General features: G+C 42.4%; 1 long non-coding RNA gene and 1 pseudogene across 1 annotated transcript; one reads left to right on the top strand and one right to left on the bottom strand.

Annotated features, from left to right (window-relative positions):
* Positions 1–1170: 1170 nt before the first annotated feature.
* Positions 1171–1971, bottom strand: LOC146171858 (glutamate dehydrogenase, mitochondrial pseudogene; annotated as a pseudogene).
* A 2616-nt stretch (positions 1972–4587) lies between these two features.
* Positions 4588–8411, top strand: LOC146171857 (uncharacterized). The gene is made up of 3 exons (XR_014702762.1): positions 4588–4665; positions 7524–7596; positions 8115–8411. It is a non-coding gene; the product is annotated as an uncharacterized LOC146171857 (long non-coding RNA).
* Positions 8412–21135: the final 12724 nt, after the last annotated feature.

The following is a 21135-nucleotide window of genomic DNA, read 5'->3' as shown; positions in this document are numbered from 1 at the left end:
TGACTTTTAAAGTTGAGGCGTATTGCACAGCCGTGGAGAGATTGATTTTAACACACATCTGTCTTGTAAAAGACATATCCTCCCTTTCAAAGGTGAACACAGTTATGGTAACAAGAAATATTTTCTAAGTGGTTCTAAATTAAAGACATGCAGTTTGTAATCCCGTATTTCTACGGGCTATGCTTGCAGTCGCCATGTCATGAAAGCAGAATTTCAAGACTTTCGATAGTAAACTATGACCCAGAAGCTATATTTAAAAAAAACTTAGGAAGGTCCATCGAAATCAATGAAGTGTTAACTATAACAAAAACATACACAATATTGTTATACACGTGCTATATGATACCTAAATGTAAGAAAAATACCCCGTGGGTGCGTATAAAATAGGAAACGTCTTAATTATTAGAGACTACACATTCGAGCAGTGTTGCTCTTGCCGGTGAAAAAACAAAAACAATAAGGAATCTGACATTCTCCTTCATCGACAAATCACGCAATGATAAATCGTATTCCTAACCCGACGAATTTATGGATCACCTTTAACTGGCCATAGAATAAATATCCCCGATTTTTTTTTTTTTGGGGGGGGGGGGGAGGGAGGGAGGTGGGAGGTAGGTTTAACAACTTTCAAAAGCTATAATGAATAAAGCGATATGTCACAAGGTACTGGCGAAACTCCTACCCCTCGATTTTTCGAATTCTGCAAATTTCTTATCTCACTGGAATTTTCTTAAGAGGGATTGCCGTGCAGGTGTTGGTTTGGTATAGTTTTATCAAAGAGATGCTTTTCTGTGAGGGACCATACCATTTGTGTTGATTCAAAAAGCTCATCTCCAGCTACATGAGCTATCGATGCAACACTCTAGCGAGTAAGGTTTTCTTCTTTCACACTCCCTTTATCCTCTCTTGCATTCACACATCTGCGTAAATAAAGAAAATTACTTAGTATTGCCGTAAAGCTTTGCGGTGTCTTATTATGTCATGTAAAAAGTCACCCGCAATCGATTTCCGGATAACGCATAGAGCAACGCTGGTACATTTGCTCAACTATATGCACTGCGTACACCCTCAGTCACGAAACAAACGGAGAAAACGTCTCCGCGTGCGAAATCAAGAACGACCCCGACCGCCATCACTGAGGTGTTGACAAGGGCAGCGCACTTCGGCAGCCTACGTCACAGCTGCGGATCGCCGCCATTGAGGTATTTTGATAGGTTTGCCAGTTATGCACGCATGCGAGTTCAAGTCAGAATGCCCAATGGTTTGGGAGTAGGTGTCAGCTATCCAGCTCATTTCCCTTTCACCGGTTCCCATGTCAGGTGCTGGCACATCAACTCCAGGACCCAAAAAGCCCTTCTTTGCAAGCTGCAAAGCAAAATTTCGAGTAATTTTTTCAAGCTCAAATTCGCTGAATTCCCTGGGGTTGATCTTCAGTCCTGCTTTTGCACCACCAAAGGGGACGTCTACAACAGCGCACTTGAAAGTCATGAGGAGAGCTTTGGCTTCATCCAAGCTCACATCTAAGCTGTATCGGATACCTCCTTTGCAGGGCGTCCGATGGTGGCTGTGCTGTACCCGCCACCTGTTGATCATCACGTATTCCCCATTGTCCCTCTTCAGAGGAAAGGACACCTCGAGCACCGCATGGCAAGATCCGAGAAGGGCGAGGTATCCGCGAACCTTCTTACGTTTCTCCTCCAGGCTCAGCTTTCCTTTGAACTCCTCCACGAGTTTGTCCTCAACAACTTGCCAACCCCGGTGGTAGATGTACTCTACCATGTGGAAGAACGACAGATCCTCTGCGTCCTCCACGTACTGCAGCTGTTCAGGCATCTTGTGGTCCGAGTAACTCTGCCGTTGGTGTTGTGAAACCATGGGTGCGATCGCGGGCTTGACGGCCTTCCGACATATTCCTGCCTTACCGTACACGCTAGCAAGTTGGCCCAAGGTGACTGCGCCGTACCGCAACATCTTGAAATTGTATGCCTTCGGTCACCGCAAACTGAAATCGACCACGCTAAAAAAAAGAAAATTAACTACGAAGGTCTCACTCCTCTACCCATACAGACGCACCCACTTTCAGTTTTTGGGCAGGGCTTGGTATTTTTTTCACAGTTTTGCTTTTTAAGAGGTTTGCTAAGGCCGAATCTTCAATTTCGATATTTTCTATGCTAAAGACAACTAAACAAGAAATGTGAAAAAGTGCAGGCAAGAGTCATCTAAACAGAAGTTCCAGCAAATGAGGCCGCGGCAGCAGCTCCGAGTCAAGCCACGTGATGTTAACACGCCACTTTATCCACACCTCTGCCTAAGTCTCATTTCCTGAAATTCTATCGCTTATCCGCTGTCTTTGCCTTTCGGTGCTGGGCAGAACGTCGTGCTGCGACCTTGTTACATTAGCGGTGGTGACGCTTAAGAGCGGGCACAATCATTTTAGAGGCGTAACGCGACACGAAACCCCAGCCCAATATAACAGCGTGGGAGCAAGTTGGCAACGCGAAGAGCACTCTTGTATGAAGCAAGTTCAGCATTCCAGCTCGAGGGACGCGCGCTGCTAAAGGCTTGATTGACTGAGCGCTGGTGCATGCGCCGCGGGAGTCCTGCAAGTGGCGTCTTGATTTTCTTTTTAACAGCTGTTAAACAGCAACAAAATGTCGTGTGTATAATCGAACTCGCGGTGCTGGCGTCGATAAGACGCATAGTAGAAACGCCCTCGACCGAAACCTCAATACGTATACGGCAGATAACAGATAAGGAGGTTGAAATTTCGAACGATCAAGGGATGTGATGGAAACGTCTTCCTTCTGCAGGAAATACGCTTACTATGAAGCGAGTTGCCGAGTATAGTCTGAACCCTGCTTCCAAGGAACTGCTCAGACCAGGTGGCGGCTTTCGCCTCAACCTGGACAATCACTGCTTTAGAAGGTGGAGGTCAGGCAACGTGAGTGCTTTGAGGTGAGAACTCTATCACATCGTCTTCTCGAACACGTCGTCTTCTGCAACCAGGTCTAGAGAAATGCCTTGGAACGACAAGCTTGATTTGGGGTGATTTACCAGGTGTAACTTGGTCTGAAAGCGACTCACGCTATTGCAGACGACGTAGTCGAGGGCTCTAGTAATTTGACCACCTGGGGTTCTTTAACATGCACCGACATCGCACAGCATAGCGGCGCCTAGCATTTCTCCTGCATTGAAAAGCAGCCGCCATGACCGGGATTCACTCCCGCTTCCTTGGAGTAATTGAGCGCCCTAACCAATGCAAAACTACGGCAGGGCCCTTAATATAATTTATTCACAGGGAGGGAAAGGCGCAGTATCTGTCACGCTTGTTTTTAAAGGTCAACACCGGTGGTTTTTCCATCATTTTGTGTTTTTGGTTGAATTACATTCCTCGGCACGTCCAAACTCGAACACAAAAAACCGTTTTTTGAAATTCCAATTAGAAGTATTTTTAAAAAGAAAAAACAGGAAGTCGAAACCGAAACTGCTTTTAGGGCCAGAAACGACGTCCCAGGTGACGAAATGGTGACGTCATACTCAGTATTAGAGAAACACTCGTACGTGCGTTGGATGGTGAAAATAAAGCATGGAAATCATGAAGCATTGCATAAAATGTCTGAGGTAGTTCAATATAAGCCTCACAATTTCATAATCATGCGGGAAGTGGACAGTAACGCCGGTATACTGTTTGTGACGTCAGAAACTCAGTGTTGCCGGCAGAAAAAGTCTCAACTTAAGCCATGAAAACAGCATATCTTAAAGTCGTGTTGCGCGCGAACGGATTATCGTACGCGCGCTCAAATTTTCTAGAATGCGTCAGGACGGAGAGGAGAATCTACAGTAAAATTTTTATTAGAATATTCGAATGTCAAAAAACCCCCGGAGTTGCCCTTTAAGGGCACGTGAACAGCACTGTAAGGGATGGGAGGTCCCAGCGGAGGGCTACGGAATAAATTCGACCCCTCGGGGACCTTTGATGTGCACTGACATTCGAGAACCCACGGACGTCTCTCCTTTTCGCCTGTCTTGAAACCCAGCTCCCGGTGGTAGGGATCCAATCCAGGTGCTCCGGCACAGTAGTGCACATGCTACCTACTGCACCGCCGCGGGAAGGGGGGGGGGACAAACGGGGGCGTTGGAAGAACAAGACATTCCGGCCTCGATTTTTACAACACCTCCAATACTGGAATGGTTTGGACACGTGTGCTCTCTTTCTAAAGAGTCAATACAAAGAGCGCGGTTCACCTAAATTCAAGAATAAATGCGGAGCAATATTTCATTGTCATTTAAGCGCAAAATGTTGACTTCAGTTCCGTGCAGGAGGCGTACAGACAGGGCGGACATCTCCGGCATGTTTATTACCATTCATGTCTTATCGCTGGCCGGGAACAGCCTACTTGCTTAAATTCATTTTAACGAACGAAAATAAAAAATTCCATGAACGAGACAGATGCCTATCGCGAGTTTGATCTTTATTCTTTCATTTTGCCTTTCTATATCATGGGGACAATAAATTTTTATGCAATTAACTGTTGTCATACCTAGTTGTCCCTCGCTACAGGAATATACGCATTCTGCTAAATATAAAAGCAGCTCCTCACCCATGCTTATTCCGAGGAATCTCTTCACTGCTCTTCAACCGCTTGCCTGAGCGCTGGAAACGAGGTAAGAGATTCAGTATTCCATTGTGTCGTTTTTCGGAGCGGTACCTTGCCTTCATTTTGGCAGAATCGACAACGAAGGTTTGCGGAAACTTTTCTATGGGGTTTAGGCGTTACAGTTTAATCTGTATATGTGAAACAATATTGTATATATTTTTCTGCTATAAGCTTTTCTTCCAGCGCCCACATAGTCGGCGCGAAATATTTACTGGAGATCTTTTGGCAGGAGTAAAGGTTCGCTGAACACGTACTACGTTGTCGGAACGAATCAGCGTAGATTACAAGAGAAAGTCTTGAAAATCGTTCATACATAGGATTCGTGGATTTAAGAAAGATTTCTTTTCCAAGAGGCAGATATATGACGGCACTGCGCAAGAATAAAGCAGAAAGAGCAATATGCACCTGATATACTCCCAAAATTTTGGGAGACCACCTGCACTAACGATTTTCTGCGCAGAAACGAAGGAATTTTAAATTGTGTCCTGGATTGACTTCTTAAACGCCGCATATGAAGCCTTGTTTCAAAAAAGAAAATTGCCACTGATATTTGAGATATTCCTTCGAAAGCAACGGTTAAAAAATTCAGGGATATATAGGAAGTGTAATGATAATTCTCGTTTTCGATCTTGAATTCTAGAACAACATGATTTATGCTAATGCCATCTGCTGGAGATTTTATGACGTGGGTAGTGGGACGTTTTTCTCGACAGCTGAAAACCAACCCCTAACAGAGAAAAGTACTACGATTATTACTATTTTTCCCCTTGCGAGCTGTTTGTATTCAGCGGCCAGAAGCGGTGGTACCCATGGTGCAGCGGTCAGAAGCCGTGGTCAAATACCCTGGAGATGGAATCCAGATAAGAGACTTCAATTTGTAATTCCGGTTCTTCGGACGATTATGCAAATGATCTTAAGCCCTGCTTTTAAAGTTTAACATTTAATGAGGCAGGCTTCCGAATCTATGCCAAAACAAACACCTGCGACGCAAACTTTTTGATGGCTCCGTTCTCTTCTTATTTAACTGTGGATATAATACAGCTTATCTCTTTTAATAGGGGTAATATTTTTGAAAGAACTACGGCCGCTTAGAGCTTTCAGCCATGTGCGAAGACGGTCTACCTGCAATGCAATTGCTAAGCTAAACCGTTGGACCACTTTCGTCGATGGCAGCACTGACGACAGTCACGGCTGGACAGTCTCCGCTGCTTGTCTTCGTCGATGCTTGAGCCGAAACTTTCTTTTCTGCTTTCCAAGGTCACAGAGGACCTGACAGACAAGCAATCACTTGCGCGAGGCTGGAGTGTGTAATGCAGCTTGCTGCAAAGGTTAAAATACATCACATCACTTTTTGTTCATTGAGTGCTCGAAGGGGTTTGCCGAGATTTGGGATGTTGTGCATAAGAGATAAAAAATACTTAAACCATACAAAGTAGCACATTAACATAAAAGAAAAAAAAATGCATGACCAAGATGTAAAATACAAAATGAGGAAGAGGTGACCATACAGCAAAAAAATACGGTTCTCACATTTCTTAAATAATGTAACGCCTTGATCAGTAAAAGCAATGCGCATGGAGACTGTTTTATCAAAAGTGATCAGCATGTGTTCAAGGAATATTTGGAGTTCAGTGGACGCCCACAGACAATCGAATCTTTTTTATTGCGGTATGTTATATAAGCAGCGATTGCCTTGAGGATCGATAAAAGGAAATGCGAAAAGGGCATTTAAACGAAATAACTCAGTAGATTGAGAGCTTTGGAAGATAAATTGCAGCTGATATTGATAGAGTATTGCGATCATAAAATCGTGATTCTATTTCGCGTTAGCATAGGCAGGGAGATGACATATGCATTTAGGGAGGCCTGAGAGATGAGTTAGTGTGGCAAGTCTGTGTGTTGGTGCATTGTTCTCAGAAACGCATGTGCAAAAAAAAAAGAAAAAGAGAGACGTGGTTGAGCCCATTCTTGTCGTCGCGTCCTAGTCCGAGTCTTTATTGAGCACCTTTTTTTGAGAAAACGAGTGTGCCACCTTTGGCCGGACCCATAGCATTGAATGTGCCTTAAAACGCCTCGTGAGGCAAACGTATGGCGTATTCCTGGAAAATTAAGTATGTGAGAATATGAATAATGCACGACGATTGCAGTCTAACAGGCCTATATATATATATATATATATATATATATATATATATATATATATATATATATATATATATATATATATATATATATATATATATATATATATATATATATATATATATATATATATATATATATATATATATATATATATATATATTTATATATATATATATATATATATATATATATATATATATATATATATATATATATATATATATACAGCAGGCACATTCCTTTACACCCACTGCGGCTGCGTACACCCGGTAACAGTGCCGATTGACGAAAAGTTTAAATGTTACGCATTACGAAATCATTATTCCACCCATTAATTACAATACCAAAAACTATTGTACAATATGTGAATTGAAATGTTCCGAGCGCTGAAAAAATGATAGAGTCATTCAAAGTAATCTGCAATTTCCAAAATCGTTTGTGAGAAAAAATATTAACCTACGATTTTCCGCATATCCGCTGGTAAAAGAAATGCAGGAAAAGTAATGCTTCATTATGCTACCATTTTGGTTACGAGAGCAGCCCGACATTGTACGCATCCTTTTAAGCGAACAACCTTTTTCGTGTTCAAATCTCTCCTCAGAGAGCTTTGAGAATTTGTACGCAATTTACAAATGTCGGGAAACATGTGAGAAAAAGATTTCTTTCTAATTCTAATGCATTGGAGGGAAACAAAATATAGTAATCTTGTTTCTTTCCCAGGCCGTTCATTCTACAGACATGAGTTTCAAGGCGACTCTCATTATGCTGGCCATTTTCGGCTTTCTTGTGTCAGGTAAGCCATGGAAGCATTCAATAATGCTTGCATATCTTTCAACATGCTCAACTCGTTTCTTTCTTTGAACCAGTCACAATATTCTCATTCGATGAGAATTGAAGTTGCCTCGGCACCAACCATGCTTAAATGTAGACGGCACAGTCATATCCTAACCCGAAAAAAAAAAACCGAAACTGTATACAAGGGTAGTTATTTTGAAACTTGAGTTTTTAAATACCCTCTCAAAAAATGTCAGGTTTACAGTCATAGCAGTTAGAAGAGAAAGAAATGAAAGCGCTCCGGATTATCAATGCTCTTATTTGGGCTAGTTGGTGAATGATTTCAGACGTGGTGCTAGCGCACAAGTAAGACAGCGTGTGTCCTGTCCGCCTGCCTGCAGTGTGTGCCTTTCTTGTGCACTAGAACCATGTCTGAGCTCCGAATTAGTTTATTCGCTCTCAGCCAAGCCCATGGAAGAATCTCTACCCGCAGCGCCATCCTTCTTGTGTCAATTGTTTTTCTCAAAACTTTTTCAGTGTCCATGGCCATCACCGAACAAGCTGGACAGGAAGCCAGGGCTGACGCCGACGCTATGCAACGTGTCGCTGAAGCACCCAAGGAGGCTTCGCGTCAGCTAGACTCACTTGGCGGATACACCTTTGGATAGCTGATCGTGGATAGCTGAGAATTTACATGTCTCAGACGGATTATTCAAAAAGTAAAAGAATTTGGTTTTGGAACATACAGCAAAGAATATATGACATTCCACTATTCTCCGAAGAACGCGGTCATGTTATGGGGATACACTACTCTTGAATTAATCCGTTTTTGATGACTCCAACTTTTTCCAGTATCTCAATTTCTTTGTTATTTAAGGTTAAAGATAAATGTGGACCTTTTAAAGACTACTGAATGCTCAAATCTGAGATTAATACATGCTCTCTCCACAAAAACCTGCAGCTGCCTGTGTTTGATAAAAACAAGTGCTGGTAGACGTGACGAGATCCAACGCTATAGTTCATCGGTGGTACACTTGCTAAGGCTAATAGAGGCATGTTTGTGCTGAAATGATGGGCCTTGTCCTAGGAAGTGGTCTTTTGCACAAATATTTGTAGGATGTTTTGTTTTGTTTTTCTCTTAGTCTCAGGACTGGAATCGTGTATTTTGCACTGGGGCCGCCATCACGTTGGGGAGGGAAAAACAAAATTGTTCCTTGTGAGCGAATACGGCCTGAGTCATCACAATGCCACAGCCATTAACATCACTACGTCTCAGAATATAGAACACCTGCGTAATACGTCCACACTGCGACATCAATATCAACCTCACTTTTTCAATAATGAACCTTAAAGAATGGATGGCTTCGCGAGACAGCGTTGCCCTGTTTTGTGTCGAGCGCGACGTAACTCTTGTCCCAAATCAGTGTTATTGGCAGAAATTGTAAAGCGGTAATTTTATGTACGCACCTCAAGAGAGCTACAGTCAAAACTCGATATAACTAAACCCCATTTAACAAAAGTCCCGATTTAAAGAGTTATCCCGATTCGAATTCAGACGATGATATCGTCCAATGCGTTGAGTAACTCGAAATAATGGAAAAAATTGCGCTATCTGCCACGATTTAACCAATATTTTCCTGAAAAATGAAGGCGACAAACTCTATTGACGGTCTATTTTGTACGGAACGATCAAGGATGTATTGACTGCGAGCTAGCGGCAACATCGTGCAGCCACTACTTCCCGCTTTGGTCAAACTATGCAATGAGAAACGCGCGTTATATTATTGAAATTCCCGATATTTCTTCAGCGGTAGAAAGCCGGCCCGTCGACCCGGTGTCGGCAGCGGTGCCGCAAGCCAACAATGGGACAAATTATGGTTGCCCTTAATCTGCGGCGACCGTTTACCGGAACACAGGAAAAAATAGCGCACAAATAATTCCTGCAGATGTTTATGAACCGCAAACAAGAGAATATCAGCGGCGTCTTTGCTGAGAAAGATATTTACTCCCCTGGGACCCTTCCTGCCGAGGTAAAATTTTCGTTGCTTCTTTTCTTACGCGCTATCAGTGTCGGTGGTTGCGCGGGCCGCAATTTTATTGTAGCAACATAACATAGTGGACAAGCTGGTATTGCATTTAAAGATGACGTAACAGTACAGCTTCCTTAAGGCCTTCGGTTATGTTGGCCGTTACGTCCTTTTACAATTTACAATTCGCAATTATGATACCGCGGTACTTCCCTGATAACAATCGACTTTATGGGATTAAGTGACCCAGAAATGCATTTCTCCATATAACGAAGTTCACGATTTAACGAATTATGTCGCAGCTCCACTCAACTTCGTAAATCGAGTTTTGACTGTATTAGAGCGATTTTGCCATATATGAGGTGAGCGAGGAAAAAATGCAATTGAGAAGTGATGTTCCAAAGGTACAAACGGGACTTTTTTGTTTCGTTTCTACATTTGAAGAAAAAGCAGGCACACTCGGCACAGATTCAGGTTGTCTCCGTACAAGAAAAATGGGCTACCACAGTTTAGTTAAACAAGCCATTCATTGGCAAAATTATATAGGCTCCTGCAATTTCTATTCCAAGATAAATACTTGAACTGGGCGAATATTCATTACATAGATAAATTTTTCACTTTAGGATTAGTTGCCAGAGGCAACGGACCAGTGACGAGTGAACGGAACGATGCGCGAAAACCTTGTCCTCTTTGCGGCGCGGTCGTACCATATGCCCCCGGGCTTGATATTAGCAGTGTGTAGCACGTCAAACTTATTCAAAGTATCTCCATCGATTTTGCCGACAGCGTGTTTGACTGCATGGAACCGAAATGCTGGTATATTTTGTGCAACACTTGAATTCCACGAAGAAAATCTTCAAGAAAGAATATGTGACACATTCAAGGTTACCTGCAACTGTAGATACATACATGCGTAGTTGGGTGAAATTCCCTGCTTCAATAAAATGCAGAATACAGTAAAAGTCTGCACTTATCTTTCGAGTCAGATAGCGCCGTAATATCTGGCGTACTTTAAGTTTCCTCCTTGCCGGTTCCATATATTGATCTAAGTTCACTTTATGTCTATACAATTCGAGGAGTACCAGCCTTCACAACATAGAGTTATAACACTTATCAGGCTTCCTTAAAATAAATTCCACAGTCTAGTGAAGTCTAGAAAATTGCTCCAAGCTTCCTACACTATATACCTGTCTCCTTTCTACAATTCTACACGCAGGTGGCCTGGATATCTACCGAATGTGCTCTACTTGATTGGTTCACTATTGGTACTTTGATATCCTGCCTATTGAGTCGAGAACACACATTCTGAACAAAAGCCCGGCACGATGCATATCCGAGCAATAAACTACCGTGGCTTCAGCTGTTCGAGTTATTTATTCTCCTGGTGTTTTTTTTTTTGTTAAATCAAAGTTGGTACATTTAGGATGGATTGTTGCTCTGCTGCCAAAGAAAAGTTCACATTATCCACAGCATGCTGCATTGAAAGATGCCAGCGGCTGTATGAGGTAGTGGAAATGATACTTTGGTGCATTTTCGCGCATTATTTAGAAATGCCAGGAATCCTTCCAACCTCTCAATGTCAGAACCGATTCCTACTGAGCCCTTGGAATGGCACACTGCGCCTCAGTGGCATTTCGCACATTCTCGTCCGCCGAGTGATTCCACCCCACACCTGCTGAACCCGAGGCAGCCCCAGAGAGTTCATCCTTCGCTCAGGTGGCACAGCATAAGAACCTGTTCCAAGGGCTTCCAGTTGCGTGGTTCTGTCCGTCTTGCGCGTAGCCACTTGCCGTTAAAGATTTTCTTTTACCTATACGGTTCCCTCTTTACGCGTATTTATAGATATGACGCTTGGAGTTTAGAATGGCAGTACCCACCGCATCTCTGATGTTGATTAGTCTGGACAGTTCTAGTATTGCAGATGCGAATAACGTAAATTTAATTTCAACATTCGCTCTATACTGGAGATGCTGTGAAACGAACAGGGGACCGGTGTCGGCAGTAAGGTGGGTTGGACAAAGTTCCAATCGTGCGTTTAACATCAGACTCGTGCTTGTAGTTAGGCTAAGCACAATTCAATCGTGACATGAGTGTGAGGACTGCTGTCGTGGAAAGTCTGAACAGATATCCAGTAGTACTTTGAATGTCAGGCGGATAGGCGGAAGCGACATCCAATCGCGACAAAAGCATAACGCCGTGATGTCCTACACACAATGCAAGGCCCGGCTTTCTAAGCAATTTTATATCACCGTTTTATGCCTGTGTCAGTGCTCGGTTGGTGTTCTGCATAGGCAAGGCCGCCTTACAATCATTCTCAGCTACGCCAACTAAACACGTAACAACCGTTGTCGACACGGGTGACAATAAAATACCTTCACCGCATGAAATAGCGCTCTAAAGTATCAATTTTTGCGATTTCTTCAAGCCCAACTCGCTAACGGCCAATTAACAGCAGCGGATATACGTGTGAACATTCCGATGGACACTGTGGTCTCGGTCTCTAAATATTTCAGTTTGTGTTCTCATTTGACCCACAGGCCTCTACAGAGACGTTCGTCCCATTTCAGTGTCATTTATAGGTGCTTAATCCGAAGCAGGTTTCCGCGCAGTACAATGCAAGAGATTGGGTGTGACCGACGTATCTAGGTCACTAACCAGCCATGAATTATCGCAGGCGCCTCTTTTTTACTCTTTTTTTCCTTAAGGGAAATTTTTACTTGCAACAATCTGTCATTGAATAAAAAATTATTAAGCACTGCAGAATCTGCGTTGGAGTAATGCGAAAGCAGGGATTGTGCTGTTTTTTTTTTTGTATTTAGAATACACCTCAAAGGCCCCAGGTGTGGGGTATTACATGAGGGATAGCGGCATAAAATCAAAGTTATACATTAGTTATCGAATATAAATTATTTTCTCTATGAACTTTTTAAAATATTGCGGATTAGAGTGGAGCACGGCTTGAGGGGGAAGATCATTTCAGTCTTTTGCAGTTTGGATGAAAAATGAAAATAGATGCGCAGTAGTGTGGGCAGATGATGGATAAACGCTTTTGTTGTGGATGACACGTTCCGAAGAGGGCATAATGACGGAGTGGGATAGCTGTGAATGATAAAATTTATGAAAAAGGCAAAGTTGAAACATTTTACGTCGGTGAACGAGAAGTGGTAGGTTAGCTTGAGACTTTAGATTAGATACACTAGTGAAGTAGCTGTAGTTGGAGTAAACAAAGCGGGTGGCTCGATTTTGTACTGATTCTAGAGTGTTAGCAAGGTATGATTGGTGCGGGTCCCAAATAGCGCATGGGTATTCTAATTTTGGTCGAACCAGGGTTAGGTAGGCCATACGTTTTACTTAGGGAGAGGCAAGTTTTAAATGACGGCGAAGGAATAAGCCAAGACAGCGGTTAGCACTGTTTGTGATTCCAGAGGTATGGTCACACCATGAAAGGCCGTAGGTTAAGTTAGTGCCTAATTATGTGCAGGAGGAAGCACAGGAGATTACTGAACCAAAAATTATGTAATTAGGGCTGTGGGCAGTAATGTTTTCGATGAAAAGATATAACATATGTTTTGTTAGTATTGATTGACAATAACCACTTGTTACACCAGGATTCAACGTGATTTAGATCGTTTTGTAATGCGGTTATGTCGGCAGTACTACTGATGGGGCGATAGATTACACAGTCATTGGCGAAAAAACGAATGTTAGATGATATATTATTTGACAAATCATTATTATAGATAAGGAAGAGTAAGGGGCCGAGAACAGTACATTGAGGCACTCCGGAGACGACCTGAGACATTTGCGATGAACACTTGTTGGCGTAAACGAACTGCTGACGGTTAGTTAGAAAGAAACGGATCCAAGTTTGTACTGAGGGGCTCATATTTAGGCATGAAAGTTTAGAAAAAAGACTTTTGTGAGGAACCTTGTCGAATGCCATCTCGAAGTCAGTGAACACTGCGTCTACTGGAATATTAATATCAATGTAAGAGCTTATATCATTAGTAAATAGTGCTAGTTGGGTTTCGCAGGAAGGATCCTTTAAAAAACCGTGTTGTCTAGGATGAAAGAAATTGACCGATTTTAAGAATTTAATTGTGCTAGAGTATAAAACGTGTTCCATTAACCTCGAGACAAAACTAGTGAGCGAGATAGGAGGTTAGCTTTGACATGAAAAAGACAGACCTTTTTTTTGGAACCGCAATGGGGGATCTTGCCCACTTTCCAGTCGGCCGGCACAACTCCAGATGAAAGGGACTGCTCAAATATGTGAGATAAGATGACACTCGTGACGTGTTTTGTGTTCTGCAGTATTTTGGAATTAATTTTATCGACGCCAGCGGATCACGTGGGCTCGAGCGATTCGATCAGCATCACAATGTCATGGGAGGGTCGAACGAAATGTCAGGCATCGTGGGATGGTCGGGGTAACTAACTTCAGGTGCATCGTCATCAGGTTCATTTGTAAATACTGCGGAAAAAGCATTGTTTAATAACTCGGCAGCTTCTTTATCAGAAACTGGACAGTCGTGAGCGTCATTAAGGTATACAGGTTTCGAATATTTTGGGTTTACAACGTTCCAGAATTTTTTGGGATTAGAGCGGAGCATTTCGGGCAAAGTGGATGAGTAGCATACTCGTTTGGTTTTCACTGATACTGATTCAAACATTTTTTCAGCTGTACCATATTTCGACCAAGCTGCTGCGGAATTAGTTCGTTTAGCTGTTCTGAATAGACGTTTCTTTATATTACGAAGGTGCTTTAAAGATGCGTTGAACCATGGTGATGAAGAGCGTTCAGACACTACGATTGTAGGTATGTGTGTGTCCGTAAGTTGTTGTATTTTGGCATTAAAGAATGACCAATTTAGTTCGACGGATTGCGTTGAAAAATCCTTAAGAAACCAGGAGCTAAAGCAGCAAGTTCACTGTTAATGCGTTCGTATAGTTACCTTTATCATAGCGGGTTATGGTTTTCTTTGTGTTTTTAGTGCGTGAAAGTTGAGATTTGAACGTTGTGTGTAATATTAATGGCCACTAAGGCCGGGTAGGTGCACAAGAGAGGAGACGTTATCGGGAGGAGAGGTTAACACGAGGTCCAGAATGTTCGAAGAGTGCGCTGTAACACGTGTGGGGGTGGAAACTAGTTGCGATAAACCGAAAGTCATGCAAGTGTTAACAAATGAACCTTCAGTGTTATGTTTTGATACGTGCTAGCTAGATTATACCAGGTTATGGATGGCAAGTTGAAGTCGTAGAATAAAATGATGGGAATATGCGGTTTCAATGAAGATATCGTATGCACGGCATCATGAAAATATATAACAAAATATGAGTAGGCATCTGGTAGACGATAGCATACGCCGATAATTACTGGCGGATACGATGTCTTGCACGACAAAAAAAAAAAATTTCCAATGGAGAGTTAATATTTATAACAGAGCACTGGACGTGACGTCTGGTAGCGGTCAGGACAGCGCCCCCTCGCCGATTTAAACGGTCAAGGCGAAAAATGTCAAAATCAAAGAAGGCGGTCTGAAGTTCAGTGCTATTGATCGATGAATCTAAGCATGTTTCTGAAAGCAGAATGACGTCGGGTTCAACGGTGTCGATGAGATTATGAAGGGCTTCGGGTTTTGGTAAAATGCTCCTAATATTAGTATAAAGAACATTATGTGGACGTTGATTCTGATTTTCTGAGTTGTTAACAGGACGCTATGGTCGATTCGGGATTACCTGCTGCTGGGTACGGTCGTAAATGTATGTTGTGTTGTCATCTTATCGCGGCGGAGCTTGTATATCTTATTTAAGGATTTAGCGAACGCAATCAGGGATTATCGAGCCTGGCGAGTGTTCAGAGAATAATCTTCAGAAATGGCGTAACCTGAATCTTTCAGTTTCCTTGCATTGGGGTGGGGGGAGGGAATCCTACTGCTGCGGACACAACTTTGCTGACGCGGTTTGCGGACAGAAATCTGTGAACATTGCGAAGTAGTGCTTTCGCATTAACAAACCACTCTAAACAAAACACAGAAGCATCTTTGAAAAGGTTTGCGCAGCGACGCGATGGCAGTGTGGTACGCGCGCCAGACTGCTGTACCCAAAGATGAAGGAGCGAGTCCCGGTCGCGGGGCCACTTTTCAATGCAGGCGCAAAGCAAGGCGTAGGTGCGATGTAGTAAGTGTGTCCACATAAAGAACCCCAGGTGGTCGAAATTTTCGGAGCCTTCCACTAAGATAGCCGGAAACGCTTCTGCATGTGAAAAGCCAAACCAAACCAAAATCCTTTCCTCAATATATCCCAATAACAGTGAAATTGTTTCGCTCAAATTTCACATTCTCGGGAATTGTGTTCATCCTTAAAATATTTTTCTTTTCTCCTGTAACTCGCACAATGTTTAGTCCACAATTTCGAGGCCACTTCCAGCATATGATCCTCGTAAAAAATATTGACGTCCTAAGAAAGCTGGTATGTTAATCAATTATATCATAACACTTTTATTCTTTCTTTCGTTTTCCCCCTAAAACATCTAACCATAAAAAGAAGCCTGGAAAATTATCTAATCTCTCGGTGAATCTTAATTATTAGCAGAGGTTTAGCATAGTTGAACATGTTATTGAGAGAAAGCTTCGCAGCATGGCGGCGCTTGGTTGAACTGTTTCGTGGACCGACTTAACTGGCTAAGGTACGACGCACTGAGCGCACCATCATCGCAACTGGCGTCCAAGGCTCTGAATGTAGATGCAGTTGCTCCTCGATCTTATACCGATTTGCGTCATAGCTGTTTCCATCGCACGATTACGTTACGTCACGTCACGTGGCTCACGTGATTAATGACGTGCTCCATCCCCTTCCATTATCTCCTCACCTCCAAGTTTGAAAGGTCAAGGCCGTATTCTAAGAGAATGTTTAGAAGCATCTCGCGACTGGGCTTACAATATGAGCAAAAGGAGCTCTTCTTACCCCGGACGCTTACAATATGAGCAAGGGGAGTTCTTCTTACCCTGATTGCCAGTTGGTCGACTTTTTATTCGGCATCGAAATTATTAAAAACTGTACAGACTGATCAAATGCGAATGTAAAGTAGACATTCTTCACTTTTCAGCCAGTTTGTTCAGCGAACATAAAAATTACGCCTGAAAATAATTTTCAGCCACTGATGGTAAACACCAAGTAGAGAACTTTGTGGAAAAATTTTGGAGGAGAAATTAAAAACAAGCTGCGAAATTGTGCTTACCCACACATTTCCGACGTCACTGCTCATCTCCGGCGATGTTTACAACGGGTTACAAACAGTGTCATAAACAGACACCCTGATAACAAACGGTGCAACTCGAAATGACGTATTGCATCATCTAGTTTTCCTAAGGTCCAACCTCGTAGCAAAATGCCACAAATGTGAAATAATAAAAGGTACCTCGAATCTTAAAGCAGTCCTATTTTGGATCACTTTTCCCATTCATAAGCCAAGATATGCTATCATATCCTTTCCAGATTGCAATAGTGCCGACGATGTTTCTATACGGTGCTGTCTTGCAGATCGTGTTGATGAATTTTCAATGCTTAGTAAAACAAGTGACGTTGATACTGTAGTTTCTTTCTTTGAGAACAGTGTTGAAACCTGCATTAATTTTTGTCTGTGTTAAAACTAAGAAGAAAAACTTGGACGTGCCCTTGATGAACCGTGATATTTTGCATCTGTTACGCCGTATAAAAAGATTAGGATCATCGAGATCACGTTCCAATCCTGAAAGTATTGCTCGTCACAACAAAGTGAAAGGACAGCTCCGTGCATTGAATACTACAAATGATTTATATTTCCGTGTTCAAATCTGATTAGTAATCTTAAAAATTTGGACCACATTCCCTCCAAAGGACACTCGAACGAGATTATCTCAGCATCTCAGATGCTTTTAACTCTTTTTTTTACTCTGTTTTGAAAAGCATGATAATTTAGTCACTCCATCATTGCGCTAGACTGATCTATCTTCAATCCATGATGTAACAGGTTCCTTGCAGTGTGTTCTTAATGTGATACTAAATTTAGATGTGAAGAAATAAGGTGGGCCTGATGCAATTCCCAGTGCATTTCTTGTTAGATATCCCTAGTGAAAAATCCCGTATCGCGACAAACGGGTTTGAACCGGTCCTGTATTACCCCGTATAAATTTGATACCGGTTTGCCCAGTCCTGTATGAAGCTTAAACGGGTTTATATCGGACAGGTCATGTCCGGTATGAATCTTAATCCGGACGGTCCAGTCCGGTATAGAGTTAATATAGGGCAGACCATTTCCGGTATGCATCTTATACATGACATCCCAATCCGGTATTGATGTGAAACAGGGCGGACCAGTCCTGTATGAAGCTTAAACGGGTTTATGTCGGACAGGTCATGTCCGGTATGAATCTCAATCCGGACGATCCAATCCGGTATCGAGTTAATACAGGGCAGACCATTTCTCGTATGCAACTTATACACGACATCCCAGTCCGGTATGGATATGAAACAGGGCGGACCAGTCCTGTATTGAGCTCATATACAGGACAGGTCATGTCCGGTTTAACAGAAACCGGACAAATCCGATATGAATGAAACTGATACGGGACAGAGTATTTCCGCTTCTCAGTACAACTCGGGCGGATCGTGAAGCTCAGCCAGGATGACCACGTCGGAATATGCCTTCACGCTAAATAAGCATGAAACCATACATAAAATACGTTAAAACTTTTCTGTATATGTGAAGTACGCGTTGTTTCGTACATACCTAGAAGATATGAAGCCGTGGATGTGTGCGCTAGCAAACGCACATGCATCGCGTTTTGTTTTTGCGTGTGCAACAGTCGCTGCAGCTTGTACGATCTTGCGGTGCATCTTCATAATCTGCGACTGAAGATCTGCCACCTTCAACGCGAAAACGCATGCAAGAACGTAGCGTTTCGTTAGCGCGGATAAAATGCGCTCGAGAATAAATGAAACATCGCTGACCATCGAAATATGCACAGGTCAGCCGAATATCGGGAGTCGCTTTCTCGAGTGTTTACGCACGCAAAACACTTGGTCAGAAGTAAATTCATTGACGTCGCGGCTCCGCAGGCAGCAGGTGAAGCTAAAACAAGCAGTATTACAAGCGTTGGTGCACCGCATATATCTATATGTAGCAAAAATTGCATTCGTTCGAAGACGATCACAAAACACATAAGCACTAGTAAATTGTGACATTCGGAGGTTTGTCTGCAAGAAAGCGATACATTGTAAAGATGCGGGACACGGATAACCCTTCGTGATAGCCAGGAAAAATATGCAGCGTGCTTAAAGGGCGATCGTTCAATTATGACCACACATTCTACACCCTACAAAAATACACAAACTACAAAAGAGCAATCTCGACTACATAAGTACATATATAACCACCATCACTATGTCCTGCCATAGTGCAGTGGTTAAAGTGCGTGCTTGCCGGCCTAAAAAACCGAAGTTCGAATCACATGTGATTTTTTTTCCTTTTCTATTTTCTCTTTGTTTCTTTTTCTTTTTTTCTTTTCTTTTCTTTTTCAAATGTACTAGTGTTATGTATTATTCAGCCTGTATCAATTAACCAGAAACCGGACGAACGCGTCATTTCTGGAACTGATACCGGGCAGAGTATTCCGCTTCTGAACAGAAGCCGGCCCGATCTACGAAGCTCAACCAGAATGACCATGCCGACACGCCAGCGCACTAAATCAGCATGATACCAAACATGTTATACAACTGTTCTGTATATCAAGGGCGCGCTTCGTTTCCCAAATACCTCGAAAATGCGAAGCCGTCGAAGTGTGCGCTAGCAAGCATATACGTGCGTCGCGTCGCTTTTGCGCATACAACAGTCGCTGCAGCTCGTACGATCTTGCGGTGCGTCTTCATATCTGCGACTGAAGATCTGCCACCTACAACACGAAAGTAGAAGCACGAACGTATCGTTTCGCTAGCGATGACAAAAAACTGTTCGAGAAAAAATAATCAAACATCGCTGACCATCGAAAGATGCGCAGATAGCCGCACACCGCGCGACGCATTCTCGAATGTTTACATATTGAAACCGCTTAGTCGGAAGTGTATTCATTGGCATCGATGCTTTGCTGGTAGCACGTGAAGCTAAAACGCCCAGTATTACAAGTATTAGTGCAGCGGATATCTCTATGTAGGAAAACTTACAAGCGTTCGTAGACGATGAAAAACACATCAGCACTAGTAAATTATGATATCTCGAGGTTTGCCTTCAATAAAGCGACGCATTATAAAGATACGCCACATTTGTGAACCCTCGTGATAGCCTGCAAAGATATTCAGCGTGTTTAAAGGGCGATCGGTGAATTACGGCCACAAAGTCTACTACCAAGGAAAATATACAAGTACGAAAGAGCAAAAGTAGCTACATATACTGAATAATAACCACGGTAACTATAAGCCGCCGTAGTGTAGTGGTTAAGGTGCCCGTCTGAAGATCATAAGGACCGAGGTTCGATTACACATTCAGTACGAAAATATTTTTTCATTTTTTTTTAATTTATATATTATTTTAAATGTAGTCGTTTTATTTTATATTGTTGCATGCTTTTTCCACCCTGGCGACGCGTTTCTTTCCGGAAACGAGGGCCATCAACCATACAGGCCATTCCCGTATCAGAGCTCCGCGCGGCTTCATTCCGGACTTTCCAGGGCAGTACAGGAATTTGCTGAAATAGCCCCCAATCCTGTATCCCAGATCCTGTACAATAAACCTGTATACGATTTCCTGTACGAATTTTATACAGGATTTTTCAGTAGGGATTCATTATGGATATCTCGTTATCTAAATATTATAATTAAAAACTCCCTTACTTCTGGTATTGTACGTAAGTCTTGGAAATGGAGAAACGTTCTGCCCTGACTTTGGTCGGGCATTAAGCAACATCTTGACAACTACAGGCCAATCTCGTCGAGATCATCACCACGTAAAATGCAAAAGAATATCATCCACACACGCACCTCCCAATATCTTGAATACAATAATCTTTTATCATATGTTCAACATGGTTTCAGGCAAGATTTCATTTAGTACATATACCCAATTATCGGAAGTGGTGCATGACATCGGTTTTAATATTCACCCGGGATATCAAATTGATCCACTTTTCAGTGATATTGAAAAAGCTTTTGACACTGAGCTTCATTATAAACTAAAGTTCAAAATGTAGTTTAACAAAACTTGAAGTTGGGCTAGATGGTGCATTGTAAGTTGACTGAAGATAACTGTCCTGTGTCTTCTTCTCTTGTGTGTGTCTTCCCGTGCGCTTTATCTTCAGTCAAATTAAAGTTCAAAACAAACCTTATTTTGAAGAATACAACCTCAGTGACGTGGATCTCTAATTTCCTCTCTAAGCGTTTACAGTTTGTTAATTACACTTCAGCCCAATCTCTTGTCTCCCCTGTGATATCTGGTGTGGACTTTTATTATTCATATTGTATATTAATGACCTGCCTTTAAACATCACCTCGAACATTGG

This window comes from Amblyomma maculatum, unplaced genomic scaffold (genome assembly GCF_055883805.1).
Source record: "Amblyomma maculatum isolate TAMU_Amacu unplaced genomic scaffold, ASM5588380v1 scaffold_18, whole genome shotgun sequence".
Lineage (NCBI taxonomy): Eukaryota > Metazoa > Arthropoda > Arachnida > Ixodida > Ixodidae > Amblyomma > Amblyomma maculatum.
Note: the sequence above shows the minus strand (reverse complement) of the source record. Positions and strands in the feature narration are given on the sequence as shown.